At 40.5% G+C, this 16,285-nt stretch overlaps 1 protein-coding gene across 1 annotated transcript in view; it reads left to right on the top strand.

Annotated features, from left to right (window-relative positions):
- The window catches only part of VWA8 (von Willebrand factor A domain containing 8), a 380,884-nt gene that overhangs the window by 164,739 nt on the left and 199,860 nt on the right, over positions 1–16,285 (top strand). The gene's annotated exons all lie outside the window — the stretch shown is intronic.

Genomic DNA, 16,285 nt, shown 5'->3' with positions numbered 1-16,285 from the left:
ACTCATTTTTGCTCACAACTGTCTGAGATCAGCACCATTACCGCCTCTTTTTCTGCAGATGTGTACAGAAGCGCAGAGGTGAAACACTTGTCTGAGGTCACACAGCTGGCTTCATATATTCTGGCTTCAGCCTTATGCTCTGTCCACTGTACTGTGATGTTTCTTGACTTTATCTCTCTGATTAAACATTATTTTAGTGATGGTAGCACGTCAGTAAGTACCTCACCAGAGTACTAGCCATGTGTTTAAACTGTTGGCCAAGCAGTTCTTACATGCTTTTACTTCATTATAGATATAATAGCTTGATTTTTTAAAATTCTAACTTCACATTCCTAATCCTTGCCCAGCCTGATCCCAGAGTCTTTCCTTTGGCCACTTATTCCATATTTTCCCATTTTTTTTCCCCAATAGTAATATCCTTATCAATTTCATTTTCTGTTTCCTTCACTGTTCTCCAGACTATTAAACTTACTTTATTTCTTAACACATCTTCCCTGAGCGGTTGTTGCTTACTCGTTAGTTAAGTGGTGATTCATGTCTTTTGAGTCTATGATGCCATCCAAGCATCTCATCCTCTGTCACTCCCTTCTCCTCTTGCCCTTAATCTTTCCCAGGATCAGGGTTTGTTTCCTTTAGGATTGATGATCCCTAAGAGGTATCATCAGTAAACTTAACAGCTCTGTTTTCTCTCCTGTCACCCAGGTAATTCATAAAAACGTAAACTAGATCAGTGCCTGTGATCTTTTACATGACGCTCCTGCCAGGCAGACACTGCTTCAGTTCTCTGGGTGCATCCACCAAACAGTTGTTACAGTAGATTATAGAGATGGGTGAATCAGAGCTGCAGACCAGCCCTCAGCTGTAGATCCTAGCAAGCAGTTTGCTCTAGACTGTCTTGGAAGAAAGGACTAGGAACAAGCTGGAGTTTTATTTCCTAAGTCACAAGCTGAATAAGCTTGAGAACCACTGATGCAGTGTGTATTTTTTCTTAGTTTTGTTAAATCCCTTGCCACTAGAAAATAGCTACATTCTTTTCAAGTGTTGTGTAATTTTTTTTAGTCTGAGAAAAACTTAAAAAATCAAAAAAATGTAAATACAAATGTATAGCACATAACATAGCCAAACTTGTTGCTCATATTTAACAACTATGAATATTTCTTCAATTTGACTCTACTCTTCTTTCTGTAGAAAGAAAACACTAATAATAGCTAAAGCCACCTTTAACAACCATGCCAATCTCATCTTCCCTCCTCAAGTCAATCACTGTTGTCAGTTTAGTTTATAACCTTCCAGTCCTTTGTATGTGTGTGTGTGTGTTTTTAACTTATAAAGCAAAATTCATATTAAGAAAATAATTATTTCATGCTGAAGTATTAGTCGTTCAGTTGTGTCTGACTCTTTGTGACCCCCATGGACTGTAGCCCACCAGGCTCCTCTGTCGATGGAATTTTCCAGGCCAGAATACTGGAGTGAGTAGCCATTCCCTTCTTCAGGGGATCTTCCCTACCCATGGATCGAACCCAGGTCTTCTGTGCTGTAGTCATCTTCTTTACTGTCTGAGTCCCTCTATGGTAAAAATCATTGATACTCCATTAGGGGGAGTGATTTTTTAAAATTTTTAGTCCTTAGTTGTAATAAAAATAAACAATATTACAATTGTTTCAATATGAGATTATCTTAACATACTTAACATCATATCCCAAGCGCTTACACCCGCTCTCCTCTCTCTGGACCTCTCCAGTCAGCATCGCCTGCAGGTTTCCCCCAGCAGCATCCTTGGGTAAGCCAACAGAGTAATGAAGTGTCTTGGGCCGGTGCCATATACTTCCCAACCATTTTTTAATTTGTTAAGATCTAAAATGGTTTTCTTGTTGAGCTTTATAAAGTGTCGTCCCTTGTAAGTGAGACAGATATTGTTGTAGCCAGACTCTTCAGTTGATGGCAGCAGTGACAACATGAGCAGAAGGAGAGGGGTGAGGTGCTTAAATTAAGCAAGTAGATTTGTGTCCTAATGGGGTCTCTCAGCTCACAACTCTGTTAACTGTTTCTCTTCAGGGAGATATATCTGTAATGTTTTGTGCAAAAAGAGATAAGAGCATTGCTGGAAAATCTAGAATTATTTCTTTATTTCCTCTGACTTTATTGATTTATGCATCCAAATAGTCAACAAATACCGAATTCAGGTACTCTAGAAGAGCCAGGGATGAAAGTGTTTGTGTAAGTAATTTTAGAGGCAGAGCTTTTCGGTGCAACTTTTGGGGAAGTAAAAGAGTCAGGATAAAAAGGCTGGGGAGAAGAGGTGGGTTTAGATGAAGTCTCATCTCAGCCTCTTCACAGGAAGCTCTGGAGCATGAATGCAACTACTCGGTTATCCCACCTGGAAGCAGAGGGCCAGCCTTTTTTTACTGCCATATCTGTGAGGCATTAGTTAAAGGCTGCTCTTTAGGAGAAGAATGAAGGAGAACCTCTAGCTACTCAGGCAGTTCTGGACAAAGAACTCCCCATTAGTGGCAAACAGTTTTTTGAATGAGCGTGCCGCTGTGAGCTTTTAGAAGTCAATGCTGCAGTAGCTGTGGAGTGAGTGCCTTTGGTGGCAAAGGAGATCTGGGTAGGACACTACCAGCATCTACTACCAGAGACCTTTACTGAGGTCATGTTGAGGTCATATTCTAGGGCTTGAGAAATACAGTAATGAACAAGAAGTCAAAGTCATTGCTTTCATGAAGCTTTCTTTCTAGTGGTAAAGAGAAGATATGCAATAAACAAATAATTCAATAAACTGAAAAATACCGATACTTTTGTCTGTTGTTCAGTTGCTAAGTCGTGTCCGACTCTTTGCAACCCCATGAACTGTAGCACCCTGTCCTTCACTATCTCCCACAGTTTGCTCAGATTCGTGTCCATCAAGACAACGATGCTGTCCAACCATCTCATCCTCTGTCACCCGCTTCTCCGCTTGGCCTCAGTCTTTCCCAGCATCAGGGTCTTTTCCAGTGAGTCAGCTCTTTGCATCAGTGGCCAAAGTATTGGAGCTTCAGCTTCAGCATCAGTCCTTCCAATGCATATTCAGGGTTTATTTCCTTTACTATTAACTGGTTTGGTCTCCTTGTTCCAGATGATATACAAATATCTATAGGGTAATGTGATAATTAGTAAATGGATAAATTTGGAAGCAAAAACTATCTTTTGTGTTGGAATTTACAGCAAGACATTCTAACATTTTAGCAGCTTTGTCTCTTGGAGATTCAGTGCTTGAATTGACCTACTCTATGATGGATCCATAAGTGATTAATATTTATAATAACTCGGGGCTTCTGAGAACTTGGACTGTTGATAGTATTGAATAGGACTCCAGCCAATAGCAGAAGATACCAGACCTAGCTTGAATCTGACCCAGGAGGAATAGGTTTTTCAGGAGTAAGGATACCAGTACCAGTGGGAAGGTTGATGTGATAGTCAGGTAATCAAGGGGACAGAGGCAGAAGTAGATGAGACTTAGTAGATTTATAACTTCTCTGAGCAAGATCAGTAAGTTGCGTATCTCATTTCCTGTTTAGAATAGGAAATCAAGGAACTGAGCAGAGCTGAGCCTGTAGCTTAGTGAAACTGAATAAAGCGAGGATAGCACTAGGAACTCTGCAATATACTAACAAAGCATCTTTGCTGTTACACCCATCACATCCTAAATGTGATTTTCTTTTTACCAACTCTCAGTGGTAACGGTATAGTTCAGTTCAGTCACTCAGTCATGTCCGACTCTTTGCAACCCCATGAATCGCAGCACGCCAGGCCTCCCTGTTCATCACCATCTCCCGGAGTTCACTCAGACTCACGTCCATCAAGTCCGTGATGCCATCCAGCCATCTCATCCTCGGTCGTCCCCTTCTCCTCCTGCCCCCAATCCCTCCCAGCATCAGAGTCTTTTCCAATGAGTCAACTCTTCGCATGAGGTGGCCAAAGTACTGGAGCTTCAGCTTTAGCATCATTCCTTCCAAAGAAATCCCAGGGTTGATCTCCTTCAGAATGGACTGGTTGGATCTCCTTGCAGTCCAAGGGACTCTCAAGAGTCTTCTCCAAAACCACAGTTCAAACGCATCAATTCTTCAGCACTCAGCCTTCTTCACAGTCCAACTCTCACATCCATACATGACCGCAGGAAAAACCATAGCCTTGACTAAACGGACCTTAGTCAGCAAAGTAATGTCTCTGCTTTTGAATATACTATCTAGATTGGTCATAACTTTCCTTCCAAGGAGTAAGCGTCTTTTAATTTCATGGCTGCGATCACCATCTGCAGTGATTTTGGAGCCCCCCAAAATAAAGTCTGACACTGTTTCGCCATCTATTTTCCATGAAGTGATGGGACCAGATGCCATGATCTTCGTTTTCTGAATGTTGAGCTTTAAGCCAACTTTTTCACTCTCCTCTTCCACTTTCCTCAAGAGGCTTATAAGTTGTATATAATTGAATATCATTTTCCACCAAGGACTTAAATTCTGCTGCATCACTTGAACACTTTTACTTATAGGTATTTGCTGGTTTCTGTTGGCAACTGATGAGATGACAGTGGTGCTACATAGTCAGCAGTGCCCGTCTGTTGTAAGACACAGTTTTTAGCAATGCATGGAGTCAAAAAGTATAAACTATTTATTATAAAATGAGGCTAAAACAAAACAGAAGCCTCAAATTTTTAAAAGGAAACATGAGTTTGGGTTACTTCTGTGAGCCCAAATTTCATCATAGGATTGTTGGAGGGATTAAGTGACATATGTCCTATGTGTCTAGGTCAGTCAGTACTTGGTGTGAGGTAGGGACTCAGTTAAAATGAAATCTCTTCTCTGTAAATCTGTATTGTCTTCTCTCCATAAATCTTCTGCCGCTTCCTGTCTTCTTAGCTTTAGATTTGCATTTTTCTTCCTAAAATATCCACATTGGTATCTCTGGAGCATTTCTAATCCAAATTGGCCATCTCCTCATACCAAGTTTTCCTTTACAAATATCCTCCAGCCCCTTTTCTATATCCTAGTCATGGTAGGTGTCAATAAAGCAGTGTTGACTGTATGACTGATAAAGGAAAGAATGGAGGTTTCCTCTCTCAGCTTATGGAATCCTGTATCTAGTCACTTGATCTGTAATCGGTGTTCCTTTTATCTTTCCCTGTCCTTTATCTTGACAGCGAGTTATTACAAAATCACGTCTACATTTTCCCAAGTCTCCCAAATATTTTCCTTCCTCACGGTCACTGCCATACCTGGACTGTTGCAATAGCTTCTTCTAGAATTGTGACATGTCCTTTCAGTTCAATCCTCTGGGGCCGTAAATCCTTCCCTATCTTCTCTTGCCTGGACTTTTGCGGTAGGCTCCTGCTTCAAAGCTCAGCCTCCAATCTGTCTTTCCCAAGCCTCGTACTGTTTCAGCCAATAAAGCTGATCATTTATTCTCCTGCTCAGAACCCTTCAGTGACTCCCACTGCCAGTAACATCAGTCCACAGTCCTTCATTTGAGCCCATCTGTCTTACTAATCTTACTTCCAGTCTTTCTTTCCCACATACTTAGGCTTAAGCCATATGAACAGCTTATGGTTCCTAAGTTTCGCGTGCATAGTCATGACTCTGTAACTTGCCACTTGCAGCTCTTATAGCCTGGAATGCCTTTCTCTATCAAGTCTTACCTTTTCTTAATCAAACTCTTTTCTTCCAGGAAAATTTCTTAGACCCTTCCTTCTCCTTTTCCTTCACAAGCAGATGTTGTTTCCTTTCTCTGTGACGTTAATACAAAGCCCTTTTTAAAGTGGGGAGCACATACCAGGGGTTCAAGACCATCCACTGGAACGTGGGGCAATGTTAGAATTTATATTCCCTTTGCTCTTAAAAATATGAAATAAGCATTCCACGTTGAAGGTCAAGAATGGTGGCGGTAAGGAGATACCCCTCGTCCAAGGTAAGGAGCAGCAGCTGTGCTTTGCTGGAGCAGCTATGAGGAGATACCCCACGCCCAAAGTAAGAGAAACCAAAGTAAGATGGTAGGTGTTGCAAGAGGGCATCAGAGGGCTGACACACTGAAACCATACTCACAGAAAACTAGTCAATCTAATCACACTAGGACCACAGCCTTGTCTAACTCAATGAAACTAAGCCAGGCCATGTGGGGCCACCTAAGATGGGTGGGTCATGGTGAGAGGTCTGACAGAATGTGGTCCACTGGAGAAGGGAATGGCAAGCCACTTCAGTATTCTTGCCTTGAGAACCCCATGAACAGTATGAAAAGGCAAAATGATAGGATACCAAAAGAGGAACTCCCCAGGTCATTAGGTGCCCAATATGCTCCTGGAGATCAGGGGAGAAATAACTCCAGAAAGAATGAAGGGATGGAGCCAAAGCAAAAACAATACCCAGCTGTAGATGTGACTGGTGATAGAAGCAAGATCTGATGCTGTAAAGAGCAATATTGCATAGGAACCTGGAATGTCAGGTCCATGAATCACGGCAAATTGGAAGTGGTCAAACAAGAGATGGCAAGGGTGAACGTCGACATTCTAGGAATCAGTGAACTAAAATGGACTGGAATGGGTGAATTTAACTCAGATGACCATTATCTACTACTGCGGGCAGGAATCCCTCAGAAGAAATGGAGTAGCCATCATGGTCAACAAAAGAGTCCGAACTGCAGTACTTGGATGCAATCTCAAAAACGACAGAATGATCTCTGTTCGTCTCCAAGGCAAACCATTCAATATCACAGTTATCCAAGTCTATGCCCCAACCAGTAATGCTGAAGAAACGGAGGTTGAACGGTTTTATGAAGACCTACAAGATCTTTTAGAAGTAACACCCAAAAAAGATGTCCTTTTCATTATAGGGGACTGGAATGCAAAAGTAGGAAGTCAAGAAACACCTGGAGTAACAGGCAAATTTGGCCTTGGAATGCAGAATGAAGCAGGGCAAAGACTAATAGAGTTTTGCCAAGAAAATGCACTGGTCATAGCAAACACCCTCTTCCAACAACACAAGAGAAGACTCTACACATGGACATCACCAGATGGTCAATACCGAAATCAGATTGATGATATTCTTTGCAGCCAAAGATGGAGAAGCTCTATACAGTCAACAAAAACAAGACTGGGAGCTGACTGTGGCTCAGATCATGAACTCCTTATTGCCAAATTCAGACTCGAATTGAAGAAAGTAGGGAAAACCGCTAGACCATTCAGGTATGACCTAAATCAAATCCCTTATGATTATACAGTGGAAGTGAGAAATAGATTTAAGGGTCTACATCTGATATAGAGTGCCTGATGAACAATGGACTGAGGTTCATGACATTGTACAGGAGACAGGGATCAAGACCATCCCCATGGAAAAGAAATGCAAAAAAGCAAAATGGCTGTCTGGGGAGGCCTTACAAATAGCTGTGGAAAGAAGAGAGGTGAAAAGCAAAGGAGAAACGGAAAGATATAAGCATCTGAATGCAGAGTTCCAGAGAATAGCAAGAAGAGATAAGAATGCCTTCTTCAGGGATCAATGCAAAGAAATAGAGGAAAACAACAGAATGGGAAAGACTAGAGATCTCTTCAAGAAAATTAGGGATACCAAGGGAACATTTCATGCAAAGATGGGCTCGATAAAGGACAGAAATGGTGTGGACCTAACAGAAGCAGAAGATATTAAGAAGAGGTGGCAAGAATACACGGAAGAACTATACAAAAAAGATCTTCACGACCAAGATAATCATGATGATGTGATCACTAATCTAGAGCCAGACATCTTGGAATGTGAAGTCAAGTGGGCCTTAGAAAGCATCACTATGAACAAAGCTAGTGGAGGTGATAGAATTCCAGTTGAGCTGTTTCAAATCCTGAAAGATGATGCTGTGAAAGTGCTGCACTCAATATGCCAGCAAATTTGGAAAACTCAGCATTGGCCAAAGGACTGGAAAAGGTCAGTTTTCATTCCAATTCCAAAGAAAGAAAATGCAAAAGAATGCTCAAACTACTGCACAATTGCACTCATGTCACATGCTAGTAAAGTAATGCTCAAAATTCTCCAAGCCAGGCTTCAGCAATACGTGAACCGTGAACTCCCTGATGTTCAAGCTGGTTTTAGAAAAGGCAGAGGAACCAAAGATCAAATTGCCAACATCTGCTGGATCATGGAAAAGGCAAGAGAGTTCCAGAAAAACACCTATTTCTGCTTTATTGACTATGCCAAAGCCTTTGACTGTGTGGATCACAATAAACTGTGGAAAATTCTGAAAGAGATGGGAATACCAGGCCACCTAACCTGCCTCTTGAGAAATCTGTATGCAGGTCAGGAAGCAACAGTTAGTACTGGACATGGAACAACAGACTGGTTCCAAATAGGAAAAGGAGTCCGTCAAGGCTGTATACTGTCACCCTGCTTATTTAACTTCTATGCAGAGTACATCATGAGAAACGCTGGACTGGAAGAAACACAAGCTGGAATCAAGATTGCTGGGAGAAATATCAATAACCTCAGATATGCAGATGACACCACCCTTATGGCAGAAAGTGAAGAGCTAAAAAGCCTCTTGATGAAAGTGAAAGAGGAGAGTGAAAAAGTTGGCTTAAAGCTCAACATTCAGAAAACGAAGATCATGGCATCTGGTCCCATCACTTCATGGGAAATAGATGGGGAAACAGTGGAAACAGTGTCAGACTTTATTTTGGGGGGCTCCAAAATCACTGCAGATGGTGATCGCAGCCATGAAATTAAAAGACGCTTACTCCTTGGAAGAAAAGTTATGACCAATCTAGATAGTATATTCAAAAGCAGAGACATTACTTTGCCAACTAAGGTCCATCTAGTCAAGGCTATGGTTTTTCCTGTGGTCATGTATGGATGTGAGAGTTGGACCGTGAAGAAGGCTGAGCACTGAAGAATTGATGCTTTTGAGCTGTGGTTTTGGAGAAGACTCTTGAGAGTCCCTTGGACTGCAAGGAGATCCAACGAGTCCATTCTGAAGGAGATCAGCCCTGGGAGTTCTTTGGAAGGAATGATGCTAAAGCTGAAGCTCCAGTACTTTGGCCACCTCATGCGAAGAGTTGACTCATTGGAAAAGACTCTGATGCTGGGAGGGATTGGGGGCAGGAGGAGAAGGGGACGACAGAGGATGAGATGGCTGGATGGCATCACGGACGTGATGGACATGGGTCTGGGTGAACTCCGAGAGATGGTGATGAACAGGGAGGCCTGGCGTGCTGCGATTCATGGGTCGCAAAGAGTCGGGCACAACTGAGCGACTGAACTGAACTGATCTGAACTGAATGTTTAGTATACTGATAGACACTGGCGTCCTCTTTTGTTCAGTTTGTCACATATGGGAAATGGGACATATCCAGAGAGAACTGGGGGGTTCCTGTCATAAGAAGGGAACAGTGGTGCTCTCAGATAGTCATTTGATTGTATACTATGACAATATAACAGTTTACTGTGCCCAGTTTAGTAGATTTATGGTTTATGTTAGTGTTATCTAAGCCAGCCCTCATGTAATGGACAGTGGTTTAAAAGATTTGTGGAAAAAAAATAGCAACAACGTGGGTTGAAAATAACATTAATAATGTAAACATAAATAACATGAAATCGGCAGAAATTTATGTAAGTGTAACCATTGATGGAGCATCTGATTTGATTGAATAGAGACAATATGTACTCTTGAATAAGGTTACAGAGGACACCACACATGATGTATTCACTCCAAATGATTAAAAACGAAATACTGCCACAAAGATTGAACGAAAACTTGCACAAAGCACTACAGGATGTCACTAGTTTGATATAAAAATGAGACCTTTAAATCAAAGCCAAAACTATTGCAATATTTTGTAATGAGGTAGGAACTGACCGTGAAAATCTTTTATACTACACAGTCTCACCAATTCTAATCTCACTGCAAAATATTTAAAAGATCTGTCAATGTATGGCAAAACCAATACAGAATTGTAAAGTAAAATAAAAAATAAATAAACCAAAAAAATAAAAAATAAAAAAATAAAAGATCTGTCATACCTACCCGTCTGTCTTTTACAAAGTCAAGAGTTCACAACTGGTTGATCTGTCTGTATGTTAATGGCTGTCAGAGAGTTGCTACGTAATAGATAATTTAAAAATTAGAAAAACATTTAATTTGATCCTTCAATCTGGAGGTCATGCTTTAGCAGTAAAGTAGAAAATAAGTCCTGGAAAAAAAAAAAAAAAGCTTCTCTGGAGAGAATGTTTTTGAATTTGATGTTTATAACTGTTTCAATTAGTTTTTTGTGTGGCTGAAAATAATGTATGTCACTCTGTGATATTACGATATAATAATTATATGTTTGGTCTTCATTCTCTTTCTGGGCACAAGAGCTTCTAAAACACTTTTAGTTTCTTGTGTGGTAGGGAAATCTTTTCCTAAAATATTGTCTTCGTCTCCAGTTCTAAGACCTTTGGAATCTCCAGAGTGATAAGAGAGTCTAGTAAGATGACTTTACATCCCTAGAGAATTGTCGAGTATGGAAAACCCACACATTTGGTGCCAGAAGTAGAAATAGAATGTAATAGACTCCTAAAATTTCTCACGTCTGCACACTAACACAGTTTAAAATACAGTTTCCTAGAATTGCAGAGTTTCAGTGGTTTTTGAACCCATTCGTTCAAAATATAAAACATGACACTGTCCAAATAGTTTGCAAAAACACTGATGTCATGAAAGATAGAAATTCCCAAGCCTAACTGTAACAAAAACCTTTATATGTTTTGATAGATGAAATTGAAAAATGCATCTTTTGGGGACTCCCCTGGGGGCCCAGTGGCTAAAACTCCACACTCCCAATGCAGGGGGCCTGTGTTCGATCCCTGGTCAGGGAACTAGATCCCACATGCTGCTTCTAAAGATCCCAAGTGTTACAACGGACCCAGCACAGCCAAATATATACTTAATTTGAAAAACAGGAAAAAAAAAAAAAAGTGTGTGTTGAGCTCCAGGTAGTACAGTCCATGTTGCGCCTCTGTTTGGAGCTATGAGTCTCTGTGATCTCTTTGTCAGCTATAGTAAGTGTTGAAGTACACTCAGTGTAGACTGGACCTTTAAATCGCACAAATAATAAAGTATGATTAATCACATAATTCTTTCTAAAATATCCTTTGTTAATTTTTAATGAGAGCCAAAAGTTTTTTTGTATTATCAACAAATATAATTTTAAAGTATTTTTAATATAAATATATTTATTTTAATTGGAGGCTAATTACTTTACAATATTGTATTGGTTTTGCCATACATTGACATGAATCCGCCATGAGTTCCCCATCCTGAACCCCCCTCCCACATCCCTCCCCATCCCATCCCTCTGGGTCATCCCAGTGCACCAGCCCTGAGCACCTTGTCTCATGCATCAAACCTGGACTGGCGATTCGTTTCACATACGATAATATACATGTTTCAAAGCCATTCTCCCAAATCATCCCACCCTCGCCCTCTCCCACAGAGTCCAAAAGACTGTTCTATACATCTATGTCTCTTTTGCTGTCTCGCATACAGGGTTATCGTTACCATCTTTCTAAATTCCATATATATGCATTATTATACTGTATTGGTGATTTTCTTTCTGGCTTACTTCACTCTGTATAATAGGCTCCAGTTTCATCCACCTCATTAGAACTGATTCAAATGTATTCTTCTTAATGGCTGAGTAATATTCCATTGTGTATATGTACCACAGCTTTCTTATCTATCCATATGCTGATGGACATCTAGGTTGCTTCCATGTCCTGGCTATTATAAACAGTGCTGCAGTGAACATTGGGGTACACGTGTCTCTTTCAGTTCTGGGTTCTTCGGTGTGTATGCCCAGCGGTGGGATTGCTGGGTCATATGGCAGTTCTATTTCTGTTTTTTTAAGGAATCTCCACACTGTTCTCCATAGTGGCTGTTTTAGTTTGCATTCCCACCAACAGTGTAAGAGGGTTCCCTTTTCTCCACACCCTCTCCAGCATTTATTGCTTGCAGACTTTTGGATCACAGCCATTCTGACTGGTGTGAAATGGTACCTCATTGTGGTCTTGATTTGCATTCCTCTGATAATGAGTGATGTTGAGCCTCTTTTCATGTTTGTTAGCCATCTGTATGTCTTCTTTGGAGAAATATCTGTTTAGTTCTTTGGCCCATTTTTTGATTGGGTCGTTTATTTTTCTGGAATTGAGCTGCAAGAGTTGCTTGTATATTTTTGAGATTAATTGTTTGTCAGTTGCTTCATTTGCTATTATTTTCTCCCATTCTGAAGGCTGTCTTTTCACCTTGCTTATAGTTTCCTTTGTTGTGCAGAAGCTTTTAAGTTTAATTAGATCCCATTTGTTTATTTTTGCTTTTATTTCCAGTATTCTGGGAGGTGGGTCTTAGAGGATCCTGCTGTGATTTATGTTGGAGGGTGTTTTGCCTATGTTCTCCTCTAAGAGTTTTATAGTTTCTGGTCTTACGTTTAGATCTTTAATCCATTTTGAGTTTATTTTTGTGTATGGTGTTAAAAAGTGTTCTAGTTTCATTCTTTTACAAGTGGTTGACCAGTTTTCCCAGCACCACTTATTAAAGAGATTGTCTTTTCTTCATTGTATATTCTTGCCTCCTTTGTCAAAGATAAGGTTTCCATAGATGTGTGTGAATTTATCTCTGGGCTTTCTATTTTGTTCCATTGATCTATATTTCTGTCTTTGTGCCAGTACCATACTGTCTTGATGACTGTGGCTTTGTAGTAGAGCCTGAAGTCAGGCAGATTGATTCCTCCAATTCCATTCTTCTTTCTCAAGATGCTTTGGCTATTCGAGGTTTTTTTTTTGTATTTCCATACAAATTGTGAAATTATTTGTTCTAGCTCTGTGAAAAATACTGTTGGTAGCTTGATAGGGATTGCATTGAATCTATAGATTGCTTTGGGTAGTATACTTTCACTATGTTTTCACTATATATTTTCACTATATTGATTCTTCAGATCCATGACTATATTGATTCTTCAGATCCATGACTATATTGATTCTTCGGATCCATGATAAAGTGTTTTAAGGTATTTCAACTTTAGTTAGGCTGTTATTTCTATATTTGTATACTTAAGAGTGGATCTTCTCAATAAAACAAACAAAGAAAGAAAACTTATTCATCATGCACTGAGAGCCACTGACCTAGAATAGACTCCACTGTTATACATGTCATTCTTTACCACAATCACGGGTTTCCACCTCTGCCTGCCTTCTTAGTGTTGTCTCCCTAAGAGCAGGGGCATTTCTTTGAACTGCCTCCTCCGGCATGATTTCAGGAATAAGGTAGGTGTACAATATACTTTTGTTAAGCAAATGGATAGATGCAGTGACTGTCTTTCCGTTCATCTTTGAGACATCCATTTAGATAGTCCTCTGTCTGAAGTGTAGAGATGATTGGCCCTCCATTCTAATGAGATGAAAGTCAGATTCTTACACATGTACCCCAGTGTTCATTGGAGCACTCTGCCCAATGCACATAGAAGCCAGTACCATGGTACTGGAGTTTGATAAAAGAAAAGAGCTATTTTCAGAGTCAGTCAGCAGGGAGAGAAGAGACAGGGCTCAATTCTGTCTCTTCCCAATCTGGGGTTGAGTCACACTTTCATGAGTTAGGTGAGGAGGGTTGGTATACAGAAGCACTGGTAGGCAGGTTTTGATTGGAGGGCTTTGAAACATGGCCATTTGTGGTAAGGTGTGCTAAGGGGGCTTCAGCACTGGGTCTTCCTGGACAACGGACCCTTTACCTCTGAAAGGGATCCCATGTTCAGGTCCTGGTCATGTCCTGGTCCTTTGTTTCATGGCTGCTATTGGGAGATGAGGATAGAAATTTTGGTTCCAGGTATTATTTGAGTACAAAATGTTCTCCTCTGCATATGCTTTGCCTGCATGACTTGCTGTTTTGTTCTACTGTCTTTGAAAAATAGCTCAGTAACTTGTTAGAAACAGGATACGGTCAATTTGGGCTGATTCTGAGGTTACATGAACAAATAAAATGTTTCTTAAGTGTAAAGTGCTTTCTGTGAGACAGTAATTCAACTGAGTATAGAACTGAGAAATACTTAATGCTTCAAAGAGGAGACGATCTTTTGAGCTGAGCCTTTAAGGAACAGACCTTGATGCTTTGTCCCCCTTTGACAAAATGGGGAGAAGGGAACAAAAAACTTCCCAGAATAAGGGCACACACTTGGGCACGATGCATAAGGAATTACCAGAAACTCAGGACAGCCTAGGGCCCCTGACTAGCATAGCTGACTGAAACGTGTCCACTTCAGCAAATGTTGCTGAACACCTAGTAGATGCTGGTCACTTTCCTAGCATGAGTGACTACATCAGGAACAAAAGAGCCAAAAGCCACACACTTCATATTTATATTCTAATTACTAGTGAGAGAGAGGGGTTTTCTTAGTGAGAAAACAAGATACTTATTTAAATATGCAGTCTGTCAGATAATAAGTGCCGTGCGGAAAAATAAGGCAGGAAAGGGGGCCAGAGTGGGGTTTACCACGTTCATAGATAGGCCAGAGAAGGTCATCCTGAGAAGCTGACTTTTGAGTAACCCTTAGGCATAGTAGCCTATTTCCAGTCTTTTGCCTCTATAAACATGCCTTTTATATTTTAAGTTTTATCTGTGTAGTAAGTACTTTTTTATTTTCTTTATGGTGGGTTTTCAAGCTCCTCAGACAAACCTTGAATACATAGAAATAATACTGAAACTCAAGTGAGAGAACAGGACAGATGAACCACACCCTGACTTTCATCTTGAAAAAATAGTTTTGCCCAGGAGACGAGAGAACTTACAAGTCCCAAAATGACCTAAGCTTTTCATATCTTTAAAAGGTGCAGTGGTTGACATGCCCACTAGAACCCAGTCAGAAAATGCTGTGCGCACTGCCTCTTACTCTCCACAGTGATTGTCCAGACACAGTTCATAAAGCAGTGAGAAAAAACAGTTGCCACTTTATGCCCACTCATTTATTTAACTTGGAGTTCAAGAAGTATGCTAGATACAGGAAAACGAAAAGCAGCCAGAGGCTGAGCTGGCTGTGTGTGGTCAGCTGTCCTCCACCCACCCTGGTGTCTGGACAGCAGCTCCTTGTTGCTGTTTCCCTAATGGTGTCATACACATGTTTGTATTAGAACAACTGGGTATGTTAAAGAGTAGCATTCAGAATCTCCATCACATTTTAAGAAAAAAATGAAAATGACAAAGAAATGTGTTCGAGGACTGCTCTGTCCTGTGCTCTCTAATTCCTCAGAGGTATTAATGTTTATTCCTTTTCCTCTGCCATAAAAATGACACTGGAAAATGGGCTGGGGTTAAACAAACTCTTTAGTTTTTGTTGCTAATGCAGAATTCCAAAGAATAGCAAGGAAAGATAAGAAAGCCTTCCTCAGTGATCAGTGCAAAGAAATAGAGGAAAACAATAGAATGGGAAAGATCTCTTCAAGAAAATTAGAGATACCAAGGAAACATTTCATGCAAAGATGGGCTCAATAAAGGACAGAAATGGTATGGACCCAACAGAAGCAGAAGATATTAAGAAGAGGTGGCAAAAATACACAGAAGAACTGTACAAAAAAGATCTTCACAACTCAGATAATCACGATGGTGTGGTCACTCGCCTAGAGCCAGACATCCTGGAATGTAGAGGAGGTGATGGAATTCCAGTTGAGCTATTTCACATCCTAAAATATGATGCTGTGAAAGTGCTGCATGCAATATGCCACCAAATCTGGAAAACTCAGCAGTGGCCACAGGACTGGAAAACGTCAGTTTTCATTCCAATCTCAAAGAAAGGCAATGCCAAAGAATGCTCAAACTACCACACAGTTGCACTCATCTCACACACTAGTAAAGTAAACCTTAAAATTCTCCAAGCGAGGTTTCAAAAATATGTGAACCATGAACTTCCAGATGTTCAAGCTGGATCTAGAAAAGGCAGAGGAACCAGAGATCAAATTGCCAACATCTGCTGGATCATCAAAAGAGCAAAAGAGTTCCAGAAAAACATCTATTTCTGTTTTACTGACTATGCCAAAGCCTTTGACTGTGTGGATCACAATAAACTGTAGAAAATTCTTCAAGAGATGGGAATACCAGGCCACCTGACCTGCCTCTTGAGAAATCTGTAAGCAGGTCAGGAAGCAACAGTTAGAACTGGACATGGAGCAACAGACTGGTTCCAAATCAGGAAAGGAGTATGTCAAGGCTGCATATTGTCATCAAGCTTATTTAACTTATGCAGAGTACATCATGAGAAATG

Source organism: Oryx dammah, unplaced genomic scaffold, assembly GCF_014754425.2.
Source record: "Oryx dammah isolate SB20612 unplaced genomic scaffold, SCBI_Odam_1.1 HiC_scaffold_24, whole genome shotgun sequence".
In the NCBI taxonomy this organism is placed as follows: Eukaryota; Metazoa; Chordata; class Mammalia; order Artiodactyla; family Bovidae; genus Oryx; species Oryx dammah.
The sequence above is the reverse complement of the archived record's forward strand: the minus strand, read 5'-3'. Positions and strand labels throughout refer to the sequence as shown.